This window comes from Halichoeres trimaculatus, unplaced genomic scaffold, assembly GCF_033239565.1.
Source record: "Halichoeres trimaculatus isolate MK-OKI-2021-1 unplaced genomic scaffold, fHalTri1.1 fHalTri1_scaffold_17, whole genome shotgun sequence".
Lineage (NCBI taxonomy): Eukaryota > Metazoa > Chordata > Actinopteri > Labriformes > Labridae > Halichoeres > Halichoeres trimaculatus.
In genome coordinates this window covers 18,639,037-18,655,198 of record NW_027437195.1, presented here as the reverse complement: position 1 = coordinate 18,655,198, position 16,162 = coordinate 18,639,037, and the positions used below count along the sequence as shown (strand labels likewise).

The 16,162-nt window shown below is 40.6% G+C and overlaps 1 protein-coding gene across 2 annotated transcripts in view; it reads right to left on the bottom strand.

The window, feature by feature from the left end:
- Window positions 1-16,162, bottom strand: part of nkx2.2a (NK2 homeobox 2a) — a 35,992-nt gene that overhangs the window by 15,698 nt on the left and 4,132 nt on the right. Inside the window, exon 1 of one of the 2 annotated variants that reach the window (XM_074691730.1) lies at window positions 194-314. The exons of the other annotated variant lie outside the window; for it this stretch is intronic. The gene's annotated coding sequence lies outside the window, so the exon portion shown is untranslated. Of the gene's footprint in view, window positions 1-193; window positions 315-16,162 lie in introns of those variants that run through there. 2 annotated transcript variants of the gene reach the window in all.

The following is a 16,162-nucleotide window of genomic DNA, read 5'->3' as shown; positions in this document are numbered from 1 at the left end:
GTGTCATGATCACCAACTGCAGGTTAAAAATAAAAACCTGCAGGCCTTTCAGTAGGCATCCCATTTCGACAGAGATAAACGCATCAGGGTCAGTGTACAGTCAAGGAATGAGCTGTGCGTAAAATAGCAACAAAAGCCAATAAGCAGTGTGTATTAGGCTGTTAAAAGACAAAGTTATGAATGGGCCGCTTACCTAGACTGGAGGGGGGCTCAATGTGTTGCCAGCGTTAAGACAGCGCGCGGAGTTAATGAAATATCTCCAAATGGGAGTCAGGAGTGCGTGCAGAGATAAGCCTGATGTGGTTTATATACCCAGAAAGCAAGTGCTCCTCTTCTCATATTGTCCAACAGCGTTTGCATAGCTGGCCAAGTGGCTCTGCTCTTGCTGACTCGCTTACATTGCTGGGTGTTTGTTTTCCCCGTGCTGTGACGTGAGACAAAATATTGGCCATATGTTCATCGGCAATAAATTGGTGTTGAGCGCAAACAGTGTTCCCTGCGCACGCTGCTTTTAACCCGCGCAACTAGTTTTCTCTCTTTGTGATGCTTTTGGGACACCAAACTATCTGCTGCACAAAGGCAGGTGAATGATAAAGCTACAAAAACAGGTTTAGGAGATAATTGTCCTCCTATGGAAGAGCTGCTGGTTGATCTTTATCCTGCCACCTATTACTCCTCACGCGGGCTCTCTAATAAATCGCTTGGTAACCAAGAGGCAGCGCTGTCCACGGAGCAGATGTGGCATGTTATCCACGCCACGCTTGCGTTTACATTAGATACTCTGATTCAATGATTGATAACCGAGGTCACAGCGATTCACAGGGACTCGGGACCCGGGCTTCTCCCACGAGGCAGGCAACTAACACATCATGTTAGTGACATGGATCCACATTTGTCAGAGGACAACACAGCTGTCAGTGGAGGCCAAAATACCAGTTACACGCGATATAGAAGTAAATGGACACTTATGATAATAACTCACAATAATCCACCGATATTTATCGTCATATTATCACAAAACTTTAAAGTACACACTGGCTAATTCCACGCAGCCCTGTTAATATAGGCAAGTCTTTAAACATTTGGCACTGTTTACTTTCATTTTGAACGACCCTACACCTGAGGTAGAAACAAGAGAAAGGTAGTTTTCGTGTAGAAAAAAAAAGTAAAAAAAAAAAAGTTAAAAAAAAAAAAAAAAAAAAAAAGATAAAATAAAAAGTCTTTTTTTTTCACACAAAAATGTGAATCCAAAGACCACGCAAGTCACGTAAAACTACTAACAGTTATTTTTTAGTACATTTTGTTTATGGATAAATTATCTTCTAGTTATTTATGGACTCATATGAGGATATTCTACTCGTATAACTAAAAAAAAGTGTTACGCTTCCTAGAACTAACATGATTTTGATAGATTAAAGTTATAAATTAAACTTTTCATGGTAGGTACAAAGTGGGAAAAGTGGGGGAAAATATATAGCACTTTCTTTTAGTCAAATTTATTTTATATGTGTTTACCAGTCCACGCCATTAACAACAACACAGGAAAACCTGTGCAACTTAAAGTTTTTTTTTTATTATTTTGAAGCTGTTTTTATTAAAGAAACTGAATAAAATGCATCTCCTGTCACCTGTTGCACGTAGCGAGGGCGTACTTCCACGCAAATAAAAACCCCATCTTCTGTGTAAAAGGTCGGTGTAACAACACATATATCTGCCTGGTGTTCAGATGATTGGAAAAAGCCAGTAATTGTCGAGGAAGAAACTAAGACCACCAGTTGTGCAATGATGACACCTCGGGGGTTGGATAACTTAAATCAAGACAATGATTTTATTGTGGGCAGCCTGGAATCCATGCATGATAATAATGGTGTTGCCTGGTAGAGCAGGAGCGACAATCAATCAATAGCGAATGCATTACTGATGGGTTTTGTGCGAGGCCACTTTGCTGATGAAAGACAGAGATTATCCTCCCTGCCATCACTGTGTTCAAGAGTTGCGCTAAGATGCAAAGAATACAAATAAATAAATTGGCCTCATAGTTCGTTTGAAATTCCACATTAAGGAGAAGTAGTTAGAGTTGGAATGTATTCATGAGGCTCAGACGAATGAGAAAAAGCGCTGCACTCAGCCGCTCTGTGAATACCCTCGTGCTGTTTGAGATTTGCCACAAGTGCTCCGGGTGCTAAATACAAGACCTCCTGAAAAAGGATGGGTAAGATGGGCCCTGCCGGTCAAGCTATTATCAATCCCTGGCCTAAAGCTTGATGACTAAGATACTTCAGATGTAGTTAGCGGCTGCGTAAGGACACTGATGGCACGGCATTCTGAAATCAATCAGTTCAAGTTTTAATGTATCGACCACTCGAGGAGAACGAAAAGATGGAGAGCTTCTCGACACACAAATGCCAGGGAGACTGAGTTGATTTTCATGGAAGATACACTTTAGAAAAAAAAGTTTGATTAAACCTGAGGGCTCACTTGTGTGCCTGAGACCCATACACGATGATAGCCGGTGCTATCAATTTGAAAGGCTTAGACATTTTTCCTCACAAATACGCACACTTAAGAGAGGTTTAGCGTTAGATCAGCGAGCCCTCAGTGTTAAGGCGATTTAATGGTTGTTTTTAGCCCTTCGAGGAGATGTGAAGCAAAGCAGAGGGGATGAGTTGTTTTTCAACCAAGTGCCCAACTACACACCGCTGAATATTACCATTTCTTACATGACAACGGCGCATTGTGTATTTAAGGAGCTGTGGAGTGTAGGGCGACCGGTCTTAACATTTTTGCCCTGCTATGTTATCCTCGCTGCTGGAGAGGATGGGGAAAGGAGAGGACTTTTAGAGTGAAAGTGGTGAGCTGAGAGAAAAATAAAGTTCCTTTATGGAGCACTCGTGAAATGTCTGGTATTTTCCATCAAATATCAGATTTATGGGTTGCATGGAAGGGCATTACTTGACATGAATAACTTTAGCACTTCTCCAGTGTTGAGCATTCAGTACAAGGTCACTGCATGGCCTTGGAGAGCCATGTACCTGTTTGTTAATGCTGCTACTGAGGCCAGAATTATGCTTCTTAGCTGACACATTCTGTAAGCATTTAAGCTTAAGTGTGAGGTGGCAACAAAACAAGTGTTCCAGTCAATGTCAGGCTTGAAATTGTGTTATATTTATAATGTAATGAAGAATTGATCCAATCAAGAAATTCACTTGACTATACGTTGCCTTGAGCCTGGTGCCATTATTGAACACGTTGTAGCCAAGGATGTGATAGCAGACATAAACAGAAAGAAAAACAGGATTCATCCCCTTTTCACAACAGCTGAAAATGAATGGGAGTATATTGTAAAGCTGCAATTAGATTCATGAATGCGTGGCTACTTTTATATTTAACAGCCAGACATGTGAAAGCAGCACTATTGTTAATCTACGTATGTGAAATAAGGAGGAAGGTTGCCTGATAGAATCAGATCCCACACCATGGATAAAAGCCATGTTCCAGGTAAAAGCAGTGGAGCAGGCGATCAAATCACAACTATGACCACTTACTGACCAACAATGAAGCGCTTCATCCAATGGAGAGTTATTCAAAGCAGGTGGAGTCCCGTGGTATGTAAAAACTAACTAAAGAGTGATAATGGAAAGCTGCATCCGCTTGTCAAGGTAGCCAACCAGGTGTCAATCTACAGAGTCATAAAGCGAGCAAATCAATACAGAGAGAGCTTAACAAACACATAAAGCAATAGGTCTTTCAAGACCTCTCCCATCTTCAAAACAATGTGCGATACCACGAGTCAAGGATGGATCCGAACATGATGGACTGACTCGTCCTTGCTGTGGCTCCAGAAAGGCTCCACAGCAAAGGTTCAAAAGCAAAGACTCAAAAGCTTTGATTACAGTTACCTTCAATAGTGGGATTCAAAATCAAGTAATGAGGAAAGAATATAACTTTTTTCTTCTCTGAAAGAACTGAATAGACAAACATAGTGGTACGCAAAGAGCATGTCCAAGGCCATGCATTTTCTTACACATGTACTGTGCTGAAATTTGCATATGATGTTATATCCCTTTAAGGGTTAAACAAAGGGAAGCTTGTCTGTTTACCTAGAGGACCAATGGTTTAGGTACACCACTCATGTGGTGTTGTCCTTTACATTTTGCAGCATAAACTATCTGAGACCTAGATTACAGACTGAGCAGATATCAAAAGAGAACAAACGGTTAAACTCTGAGTCTCTGACGTCTAATATCAGATGTGTTGTAAAATTGTTTGCTTGAGTTAAATTACTGTCATTCTGGATATAAAAAGAGCCAATGCCTTATTATTTTGTTTTAGAGATGATCATTTTTTTATTGCATGTGGAACGGTTGAGCAATCTGAAAAACAAAGCATGCATCAGACAATAGTCTTTGCATCAGCTGTTAGTATTCAGGAGGCAAGTGTGCATTATGTTATCATCTGAGCAACTGTGTCTAGAACTCTGGGTACAGAGATAGCTCTTCCTGCTAAGTGTGTATTAAAACTACAGTCAGTTGATTTGTTTCAGCTTTTTTGGCATATTTCAAAGTGGTTGTATTACTCTTTTAAACGCAAAGCACATGATCTGATCAACTAACAGATGAATGGGTCTGTATGTTACGCCCATAACATCTAGAAGTTTTGAGTGATTATATGTATTGGAGCCGCAAAAAGACTTCAAGTACAGATATCCAAGTCCAATTCCAGATAATTTGAGAGCTCCTGCAAATTCTCCTCCATAGTCACCAAACATTGTCCCTTAACAAAGCTCTTCCAAACTCTCCAGTAAATTAAGGCTATACACTGATTCATGGGTTTGGGTGTCCAAAAACTTGCAGTTGAAGTGAAATCAGATATCATCTTCTTTTCAGGGCATTTAGGACCAATTCTGTCATGATGATTAATTATGTCTGAGATTGCTTCTGGCCAGATATTAGCCTCGAATTAGATAAGCATCCAGTTTCTTGTTTTGAGTTTCCTTGGTATTTTGTTGCTTTTAAAGGCATTTTCAGCTTCAGTTTACCTAAATCAAATAACTCTTCACATTTTTTCATCATAAACCACTGAGTTGAGTGATTTCAATCATGTGTGAAGAAGCTGAGTTGCAAATATTACTAGCATCATTTTAGAAATGTTGACGCTTAGCAGGAACACGTGTTTTCACCTCAAATCTCACTCAAATCACTAATTGCTTAAATAATGTCATTACACTACGAAAGCCGAGCCTTTTTTGAAGGAGGCGTCTGCACAGTTGTATTTAAATAAGTGTACATGTGCTTGCGTGTTTTTTGCAAAAAAGGGGGAGTGGGAGTGAGTGTGTGTCTGCATGTGTGCAAAGAAAGTCCCTTTTTTTGGGTGCGGAGGACATCCCATCAGGATATGTAACCTAAACAACACAATAGAGAGAAACAGAAGGGCTTAGGGGCATGAAACACTCACCTTGAACCAGGCTGCTCCTTGCAGACACAAGGATTACCCATCTGCACATTTTTGAAGCCTTTTGATTAACAACGTGTCCAAAATGAAAGATGAAAAGGAGAAAACACAATTTAGTAATTTCAATGGCTGTCTGCAGATGGGTTGCCAACATATTTGGATAATTAAAGTGTAGATATTTTCTTTATACTGGGTCCATGATGGCAATTAACATGTTTTGTGCAGAGGTGAAAACTTTTTTTCGAGGCAGTGAAGATGGATGGAAATGCATTAGAGGAGGTCACAAAAATGGGCTTCTATTATTTTCGCTAAAAGGATGCTTTTATAAGGTGATAGCAATTGAGGAATAAAACCCCAAGGGCAAATACATGATAAAGAGCTCATCTTTAATTGGCAATCTTTTTGGTTCATATAAATACCACTCCAAATTTCCTATCCACATTACCATTGACTGCATGGCAAGTCTCTCTTGAACCAGAATTATGAAAGGCAAAAGCAGCCACAATGCCGAGCAAAAAGGACAACTCCATCTCTCAGCAAGCCAAAGGTTCTGTTCACCATGATACTATGCAATATGATGAGAACAGTCATTGTCTGAAAAAAGGTTTCAAAAATATAGTGTTAAAAAACCTTCATCTTACTGAATGATTTCCTGTCACCTTTTAAATTTGAATTGAAACCCAAATAAGTGTTTTCTGATCCCCTCCACAAAAACAAGCTTTTGAAGACTAAACTCATCTACAAGTTATAAATCCACATTACACTGTGAGGCTGCCTTAAATTGCACCAGTTAATCACAGCTTTAACTAAATCATGCTGATTTGTTTTAGAAATGTTCCTCTTAACTCAGTGTGGCCTGAAACTTGTGTTTTTACCCTGTGGTAGTTGTGTTGTTGACAGTGTGTAAGCTGTGACCAAGGCCCTCACCCTCTAAACCTCTCTCTGTCGCCATCTAATGGCTGGAGTATGAGCTAATTCTGAGCCCTGGAGTCCAGCTGAGGAAAAGTGTGCACCAACACATCCTCCCTCTCTCAGGTAATTATGTCTTTTATCCAAGAGACACATACAGCTACTTTAACATTGGACATCCAGCCGTCCTAATGGCCCATTATTCAAATAAATGGGGGAAACAGTGCGGGGTTGGTGACCCCCTCCGTGCGACAGGGCCCTCCATCCAGGCACACCTGCTGAGACAAGGTAACGTTTAGCACTGACACCTTCGCAGGACAGAAACAAAATGGCAGGCGGGGTCAGCGGTGAGGAGCACAGCGGGCCTGTCATACGGCAAACATATCCATTTGGTACGGCTCCACTCTTGTGGTTGCCAGGCTACTGCCTAATATATGATGACTGAGTGTGCGTCAGGAAAACAGAAGTAAGATGTTGACTTTGAGATAAGTACCTCTTCAAATTAAACAGCACCATCACATTGCATTCAAAATAACATTTCCAAAGGTCAACTTTAAATGGCCCCCATTTGGCGGAAAAAAAATCTCTATGTTCTTCAACTCACTAAATCGTCAAATTTGCATACCAGTTATGTTAGTTAGTGGCATTTAATTATTTATGTTTTAATTACACAGAATGAAGGGGATAATATCACTGTATAAGGTAGTTTTTGTGGTGTGTGAGCCGCGGCCACCTGAACACTCGGATGTCTCCTTATTAAAGTACACAAAAAGATAATTATGTCCTGCTCTGTCCAAACATTGCCATGGTGCTGCACTAGAGAATCATCGCTGAATTGGACACAGGAGAGGGTTACACCTCTCATGATTAATGTGCTCGGTCACACACACTCAGGATTGGTAAAGGCATGTCAACTCGCGCTCTCTCCTGCTCTCCTCCAAAGTCAAGGGTCGGCAAAATTGTTTTGATGGCACTGGTTGTCGCATCAAGCAGACTTATCATGCAGTGAGCTCGGTCTCTAGCTGGAGAAGACACACTCTGTTTACAGAACTTGCATGTCCACATGAGTGTTGATTCAGTGGGAATTGGCAACAGGAACTGGCAAAGGTTTGCAGTTGGACGTAAGACATCTAGATGTTGCATGCTCCTATACAAGTACAGGTTCAAAGACTATTAAATACACAAAACAGGGTCCGAGATGGGAGGAAATGAGCCACAGGTCTACATTAGTGAGAGTCCATTCCCACCGGCTCTCCCACGAAACATCCATCACCTGTTTCAGGCCAGGCTGAATAGAGTTGCTGATGTCATTGGAGAGATGGTATTGATTGACCATGGGGCAGCAAAGGCCAATGCAATTAAGAGACAAGAAAACATACAGCGTTAAAGACTGTGTAAATAAAGGGACTCTGCAGTAGGGCCAAACAAAGGCCAGTCCAGGGCCCATTCAGGAGCCCCTTGTTCACCGTTGGCCTGGGGTCTTCTCCAAGGATTGAGGGTCTGGGTGGGAGGCCTGGGGGAGGTGGAAAAGAAGAGAGAGGCAGTGTGTGGGTGTCCAGAGGGATAAGGACACAGGGTGTTGCTAGGCTGTCTATGAGAGGCCGAAAAGAGCTTAGCCCTCCCTGTGTCCGGAAATATCAGGTGATCACGGATGATCTGCATCTCAAGGAGGGGGCTGTTGAGTGGTAGAAGCACTATTTTTATAGGCCTCTGCATGGTTTGCTTTAGCTGGCCTTATTGCTCTCTTCCTTCCGCTTTCTTTCAACTATACAAGTATCGTGTACTGTAGACAGCATTGTTCTATAGAGATTTGGTAAGTCACTTTACAATCACTTGCTTGATTTAATCATTACATCCTATTTATTATTTTCCAGTTAGCAATCCAGTCAGAAACTGTATGAGACAGAGTCAGCATTGAAAACATACCACATGAGAGTGATGAGTAATACCTCCTTTGCACTGATTTTCTGACTACTGACGATTTCTGACTTTTTCGGACTACATCCCCAACAGGAGTCAAGCCAAAGTCTGTTTTGCCGGTAAAACACATAAAATCACGTTATAGAGTATAAAACCATACCCAGGCACACACTTATGTCATCATGCTAACATGCTCTTAACCATAACTTATGCATGCTAATTTTATGCTAGCACCATAACCATGGTCACAACCAAAGTATATCTGTTGCATATGCTAATACAACGGCTAACGCTTATAGTAAAATGGGCTTGTAATATGTTTTGCTCTTTTCAAGTCTTTCTGACCTTTCAAAGCCCTTTTACACGGATAGTCACATTCACTGATCTCCACACTGAAGACAGAGGCTGCAGTAGTAAGGGACTGTCAGTGTTAGCTAATCTCATTCACACACTGCTGAGCAACAGGGCTCAGTGTCTTGCTCAAGGACACTTTGTGTATGCGACTGAAGGAGCTGGAATATAACAGCACACTATCTGATTGATCAACTAGATCAAACACTGAGCCCCATCCTTTATGTTAAAATTAGACACGCACCGATCGATTGGTCAGTTGATCCATTGGTCGGTGCTGATACCCTTAATTTTGGGGGATTGGTGATCGGCCCATCCTTACATATGAAGCTGATCATATATACCTCAAGGAAGGTCTGACAGCCAGCCATTGTTGCTTTTTGCTCTGAGACCTAAAACTCAGGACACTTTATTGGTTGTTTAAGTTAAAACATAAAGATTTTTATTGTTCCGCAGGTTTTGTTCAATGAATTTCTATCAAATAAGATTGGAACATTGAAGGTATATGCTGACAGTCACAAAAAATAAAAATTGGTATCGGCCCAAATCGGTATCAGCAGGTCAGGCTTTTGTAAAGATTGGTGATTGGCCAGAAAATTGTGATCAGTGCAGCCCTAGTTAAAACAGTTGAGAACTTGTTGCTGTATTCCACCAACAATGTGCCTTTGATAGAGACAGCTTGACAGAGCGGAGAGGGGGAATGGGTTGAAATACAATGAATCATGTCAAGATCAGAAATCGATGCGATGATCAGGGCAACAAGCAATGTGGCCAGGACCCCTTGTAAATATTGGGATATTTCACACAACAGGGGTGGCTCTAATAGGTTGGCAGACTCACACCAACTTTGCCACCATTGGTGCTTTTCTACATCTTTCTTGTTTCTTCCTCTGTCTATCAAATGCATTGCTTGACAGCATTTCCAATTACTGATGGTAGAGTCATTTTCAAATAATAATATGGATGTACAAAGCAAAACATACTGGACTCTGTAATAAATGTGTTATTTTCCATCCCACTCTCACCTGTCATTAAAGGACAGAAACATACGAACGCCTCACAGGCCGAAGCTATTACTCTTGTTTTAAATGGTACTCAGCGCTACACTCACTTATACGTGGTCAGGATCAGTTTACGAAACTGTTTGTATCGAAACAACAGAGTGCTCAACCCTTCTATTCCCCTGTTTGATCCAGCTTTCCTCCAGGACAGAAAAAAAGAGCTAGGGGTCATCTACTCTCACTGTCCTCTGCCCCCTCTGTATCTGCTGTCAGGAAGAGAAAAAAAAAACACAATGGCCTCTACTTCATCCCAGGTGTCAGTGAGAACATGATCTGGGGATAATTTACCTCGCTCTTCATTTCTTGTTCATCGAATGAAGCCTAGTGACCGCTTGTCTTTGTCTCATTTACATTTTCTCATTTGCACCACACTTTTATTATTCAAATTTGTACGTTGTCTAGAAAAATGGACGGCCAAAGGGTTTGGTGATGTTGTCGCCCCTGCTCTCTATGTGCATCACCCTGAGCAACAAAGAGGCGATAGGCAGTGAGTGAGGGTCTGGGAATATATCATACACCACTCGAGGATGGATGCAGACATTGTTTCCTCTTAGCTGCAGGTAAAAAATAGTGGATTCATTGTGTGGCAGCAATGCCTCTAAACCCTCTAGACATATCACATATAAAGTGCATCACATGACAAATAACTAGGATGACTATGGCCTTGTTTTTCAATAGTAAAAGCACAAAACAGCTGTTGATCCCATTTCTTGAGTAGCACTGGTGACATCAGAGTAATGTCTTAATGTATAGAAAGTGTGTTGCACATTGTACCAGGAGATTTCAGCGCCCTATCTCTCAGTGAAAAGAGCCCTACACAGATATTACACATTCTTTGGTCCAGCACCGGCATATAGACTCTAGTCCTTGACCATTATTTTAAAGGGTTCACCACTTGACCATGGTTTTTCACCACATTCAGAAGCAGTGAATGCACGTAGGCACTTTCTGTTCAATGATGTCTACATACTGCTGCAATTCACGGATGCCACAACATTAAAGAATCAGGCGCATTCATTTGCAGAATCATTTACTTCTTTCACACCGAGCCTGACTGATAAATAACACCACTGGAATTGTAGCTTTGGTGAAGCTGTCAGTGTTATGGGTTTAATTTCAGCAGTCTGGTCCAAACAGCAGCCTGAGCGATGCTGCGAGTCCCTTCAGAGAACAAGCCCGTAATATATGCTGTGGAAGAAATCATATACGTACACTAAATCAAGTAAGTTGCAGACAGTGAGGCGGCTGAGAGTCAGCAGAGATGGAGGACAAAACTGAGGGTTTGATAGGTCCAATCTAAAGAGATAGGGAGATTAGATTGAGTAAGGGTGGGGGGTCTGGAGACATGGGGTAATATTCCCAGACGTCTTTCTACAATAAATATATTTTTAATTTGCGCTCTTTTATTAACCAGCAAAATCACTTCAAAATGAATAGCACATTATTAAGTCTTCTAGTGGCTCTTACTGTTCTTTATCATGAGTTTGTATCACTGTGCAATTCATCTCCAGCCATTCTTCACACTAAATATGTTTTATATGAGCCTTCATTTATCATGGCCTGTCAGCTCTTAACTGTATCATTATTCAGTCTAGAGTTATAAATTGGAATCATTAAACGTTTTTTTATATAATCTGATGCAATAACTGCTCCTCCTTTATTGGCTTGTGAAAAGAAAATAGTAAATACAATTGTCTGTCAAGATCTGAGGAGATAGCCGTCTCTCTCCGTCTAAACTGAAATTAGGCCAGCCGAGGAGACAGGATCAATGTCAGCAGATTTGTTCGACTTTCATCGTAGAGGGGATGGGGTTGAGCGGATGAAGGATGGAGAGAAAAGGAAGCTGACACTGCTGAACCCGATGAGGAATGTGGGCTTAGCTGTCAATATTTTTTTCATACAGTGTCACATCAATCAGAGGTGTCTTTTCAACTTCTCGCCGCAGTCCAGCACAGACATTCGTAATGGGGATATTACATTCCCTGAACTCAGCTATATGTGTGGTCTCTGAATCCTTTTGTCTGAGGTCTGAGATGTTTTCATGGAGGTGTAGTGATTAACGATGACAATTTCAGGTCAAATTTTTCATCACTAGAATCATATTCTAATTGTAGTGGGGACCTTGGCAGCATGAACTATCTCTCTGACTGCCTCTAACCAAACTGTAAAATGTGCTTCAGCTCAAATGTGATAGAATCCTGAAGGTTTGTTACCAGAGGCCTGTTTGTTTCAACAAGATGCTCATTTTTTAAATGCAAACATGTTTGCACTGGGTTGCCATCAACAATTTGACTTTTTTTCTTTCCCCGTTTTCATCCTTTTTAGTTAAAAGGAACATTTGGACAATTTAGAACAATTACAAGCAGATAGATTTTATCACTTCATCTCTTTTAGATAGGTGCCTGGAATCCTCAGTCATTGTTTCCTGCTTTTTCATCCCATTAAATGGAGGTGATGAGTTGATGCCACTCTGACAACCATGGGTAAAGACTGCCACCCTCTGGTTACCCTATAGACCTGGCTATATCTGTTTCCATGACTATGTTGTATTTATGTTTTGGACAGAGAGTTTAATCAAATTTTCTGGCCAGTCTAAAATACCAACTTGTTTTTTTCCATTTAAAAGCATTGAGTTCTCAGGAATTGAATATGAATTGAAATACTCCTAAAAAAAATAATGTGCTATGTAGGGCTCCAGCTTTCACAGAGCAAAAACATGTTTGTTCTTTGATACTATGCTGCCATCTACTGGTGGACACCCTAAAATGATGGTGAGCAGTTTAGGGAGAGAACCTCCCCTGTTTTATATTTGACCTCCATGACATTCTCACATAATGAAACCTTCACTCGTTCACTGGTATGTGGGTGAGGGTATGGAGGAGAGAGAGTTCTCTGAGACCAGAGAAGACATGGCTGCTGATAGTCTGGGGGGAGGAGGAGGAGGAAGAAGAAGGAGAGGAGTATTATAATAGCATGCATTTCTTCTTTAAACTGTGCTTTCAATTTGGAAACAAAACTTGATCTTGACTGTAAATAAATGAAAATAAATAAATAAATAAATAAGAAACCTTCATCCACAAGCAGTCAGAACAAATTTAACCTTTTGACGCCCTGTCCTAGTTTCAGTGTGACCCCTCTCAAATTCTCTAAGGGCAACAGTTCACTCAGCAGTTAATGTGCACACCACATATAGCCATTTAGATCTATGGCCCTTATCACATCACCCCTAGCTCCATGTTCCTGCTTTGTACACTATTTCTGTCCTTATTCGACGCCAAAGCCCCAGAAATAAAGTTTAAGATTTTTTCTTCCACTTTATGACCTACCACAACCCCAAAACTAGGGATGGTTACCAAATTAGGTACTTTTATAGGTACCTACTGAATTCTGTTAAAAGTACCAGGTACTGATTCACGTAAAATCGTACCTTAACACACCCATGTGAATGTGAGAGAGCAGAAGAGTAGGTGATTTTCCATGCTGGACATGAACACAGTGTTACAAGGTTATATAATAGAGAATAAACATTCATTCATTCATTTTCTATACCGCTTATCCTGTTCAGGGTTGTGGGTGGCTTGAGCCTATCCCAGCTGTCATTGGGCGAGAGGAGGGGTACACCCTGGACTGTTCGCCAGTCAATCACAGGGCTGACACCGACACACAACCATTCACACACACACTCACTTTAGAGTGACCAGTTAACCTGATGAGTATGTTTTTGGACTGTGGGAATGGGGAGAACATGCAAACTCCACTTAGAAAGGCCCACCGGCCAAGCTGGGAATTGAACCGGTGACCTTCTTGCTGTGAGGCTGCAGCGCTAACCGTTGTGCCACTGAGCAACCCCGGAATAAATACCTTAAATTTAAATAGAAAATTACATCCTATTATGTAACAAATTGATATTTCTAAACACATAGAAGTACCAAAAATTGGTATACTGATACCAATTGTCAGGTACCAAGCATCGGTACCACACTGTTTGATACAGTTTCAAATGTGAAAAGTACCCATCCCAACTGAAAACCTTCCTTTTTAGGCCTGCTACTCTTCAATTTTATGTACCTTAAATATCATATTAAGTACTAAACCCTGTCACGTTCATGTTTAAATGTGGGCCTCAAAAACAATGCCTGCTTACCACTACCTATTTTTTTATAAATGTTTCAAGTTTCAGATTAAATTGTTTCCTGCAAGCACTGATGCTCTCTGATCATCTGTTTGTCTGTTTTACTCACTGGGAGGTCATCAGAAGACTATCATCTAGTAGTTTCAATCAGTGTCAGGAAATTTGAACAGCAATTGATTTCTTATCTTTCCCTCTCTTTAAGGAAAATCCAAAAACACAATGCTTTTACTTTCTTTCCACATCAACCTGGATGCTTTCCAATATCGCCTTAACTTTGAAATGTCATTCACTCAGCGCCACCCATCAGACCACCTTGTTACAAGAGCAGTGTTGCTCCTACAGCAGCAAGTGTGCTGTTGACTGAGTGACTGACAGGGAGCATCAAAGTGACAGTGGATGTCACACAGCAGAGGGAAGGTTAGCAGTGAAGCTGTCAATCTGTAAGAGGCTTAAATTTCACATTTTATTCAGGGCTTCATTCATCTTTGGTTAACTATCACCCGCACGTGCATGCCATCTCCAGAAGACCACCCATAAGGCTTTTACCTCTAAGCAGGCTTTGCCTCGAGGTCTTTACAGTAATCTGAGCAATTTACAGCATCATTTGATAAGACTGAGAAAAAGTAAATAGAAACAGGATCATGATCAAGTGCAACAAAACAAACACACTCTTGATTCCTTTTCTGACAGAAAAAGATGATTCAGAGAACCAGAGGCTGTCATTGAATTTTGAAATATATTCTAATAGTTATGGTTTTTTCTGAATGCCTTTAAAACAAATGTGTAGAAGTGGAAATTTAACCTTGAGTTGCACAACAAAAGTCATTTACTGTTATTAAAGCTTAGAACAGATGAATGAATCGCAACTTCCTGAAAGCCAGTGACTGACTTTCTTTTTCTTTCTTTCTTTCTTTCTTCTCTAAGACGTCATAAAGATTTGCCTGTGTGAGGAATACATTTTCAACCGTGAATTAATGAAACCTAATAGTACAAAAGTTTTGCCGTCTGCTGTCACTGTGTTTTTAGTGGAAGATCCAGTGAGTAACATCCACTTCAGACCAGATGATGGCGTGTTTGTTCCAGGCTGTACAGATATTTAGGAAAGAGGCTTGTATTCAATGTTGAAATTACAAGCATGTTTATAAAGCCTGAGCAGTATATCCAAACCTCTGTGGTGTGTAACAATGTAACTATATGGAATCTTTTTGGCAAGAAAATTATGTGCATGACTCTGTAGTTTATAGTTGTGTTGTAAAGATGAGAAGCCTTTTCTCTGTCTGGCTCTTTGAAGGTGTCTTTTTTTATAACATTTCTTGGAGAAGGATATTTTCCTCTGGGAACACTCAAGTCCAAGTTTACCTTAAAATTCCATTGTTTGTAAAATATCCACAACTCCAGTCCAGACTGGAATTATTTACTCTTTCTAACCCGTATTTCCACCTGCATGTTGAAGATGTTTATATGTAAACTCCCTCCAAAAGAGGGGCAGTTCACTCCAAGGTCTCTGTTCTGTCAATCTGGCTATAAAACAACGTCATGCTCTCTTTCCCACCTCTTTGCCCCCCATCTCTTTATCTCTTTGTCTTCCATAATACTCTGCCATCTTTCTGAGAGTGCTGTGTAAAGGAGCCCCAACAATCTAACTAATGGCAACAATTGGCTCAGGACGCACCAGATGAATAAGTTCATACACTCAGTGGAAACTGTTCTCGACAGAAACCACAAGAAATTTGACAAATCAGTCGCTCCTGAAAAGCTAAACTTAATTCAAACATTAAATATGACAATAACGTCAAAGATAGCATTACATTGCTGGTGGTGCTGAAAACTAGGCCAAATGCAATGCCTGTCAGTGTTAACGTATGAATCATGATGTAAATAAGTCCTAAAATAAACATCTCTTTTTGAACCAGATGCTTCTTTGTCTGTTTCCGCATGTCCTACTTCAGCTGCTGCAGATTCTCACATTTCCAGATTCTAGTCATGATGTAAAGCTACAGCAACACTTTGCTTTTGAATTTCACATTTCACTTTCCCCTTCAGCTCTGATGGGTCAAGAGTGGTTTCAAGACTAATCAAATAAATCATCATAAAACGGCAACAGACAACTGAGGACTTTGAGGAGCCACCTGTGAGATGATGTTACAGGTCTCAGAGCGTGCAAATGATCACATCAGTGGACTCACAGATGCTGCAATCTTAAGTTGTCTCCTGCTTCTAAGTGACAGTACGCATTTGTTTAAATTTAATTTAAATGTTATTGTCAAGATCATAATCCTTTCATTGCATCTATTATATTCACAATATAAAATGTGGGTAAGGATCGTGTTTCATTGTA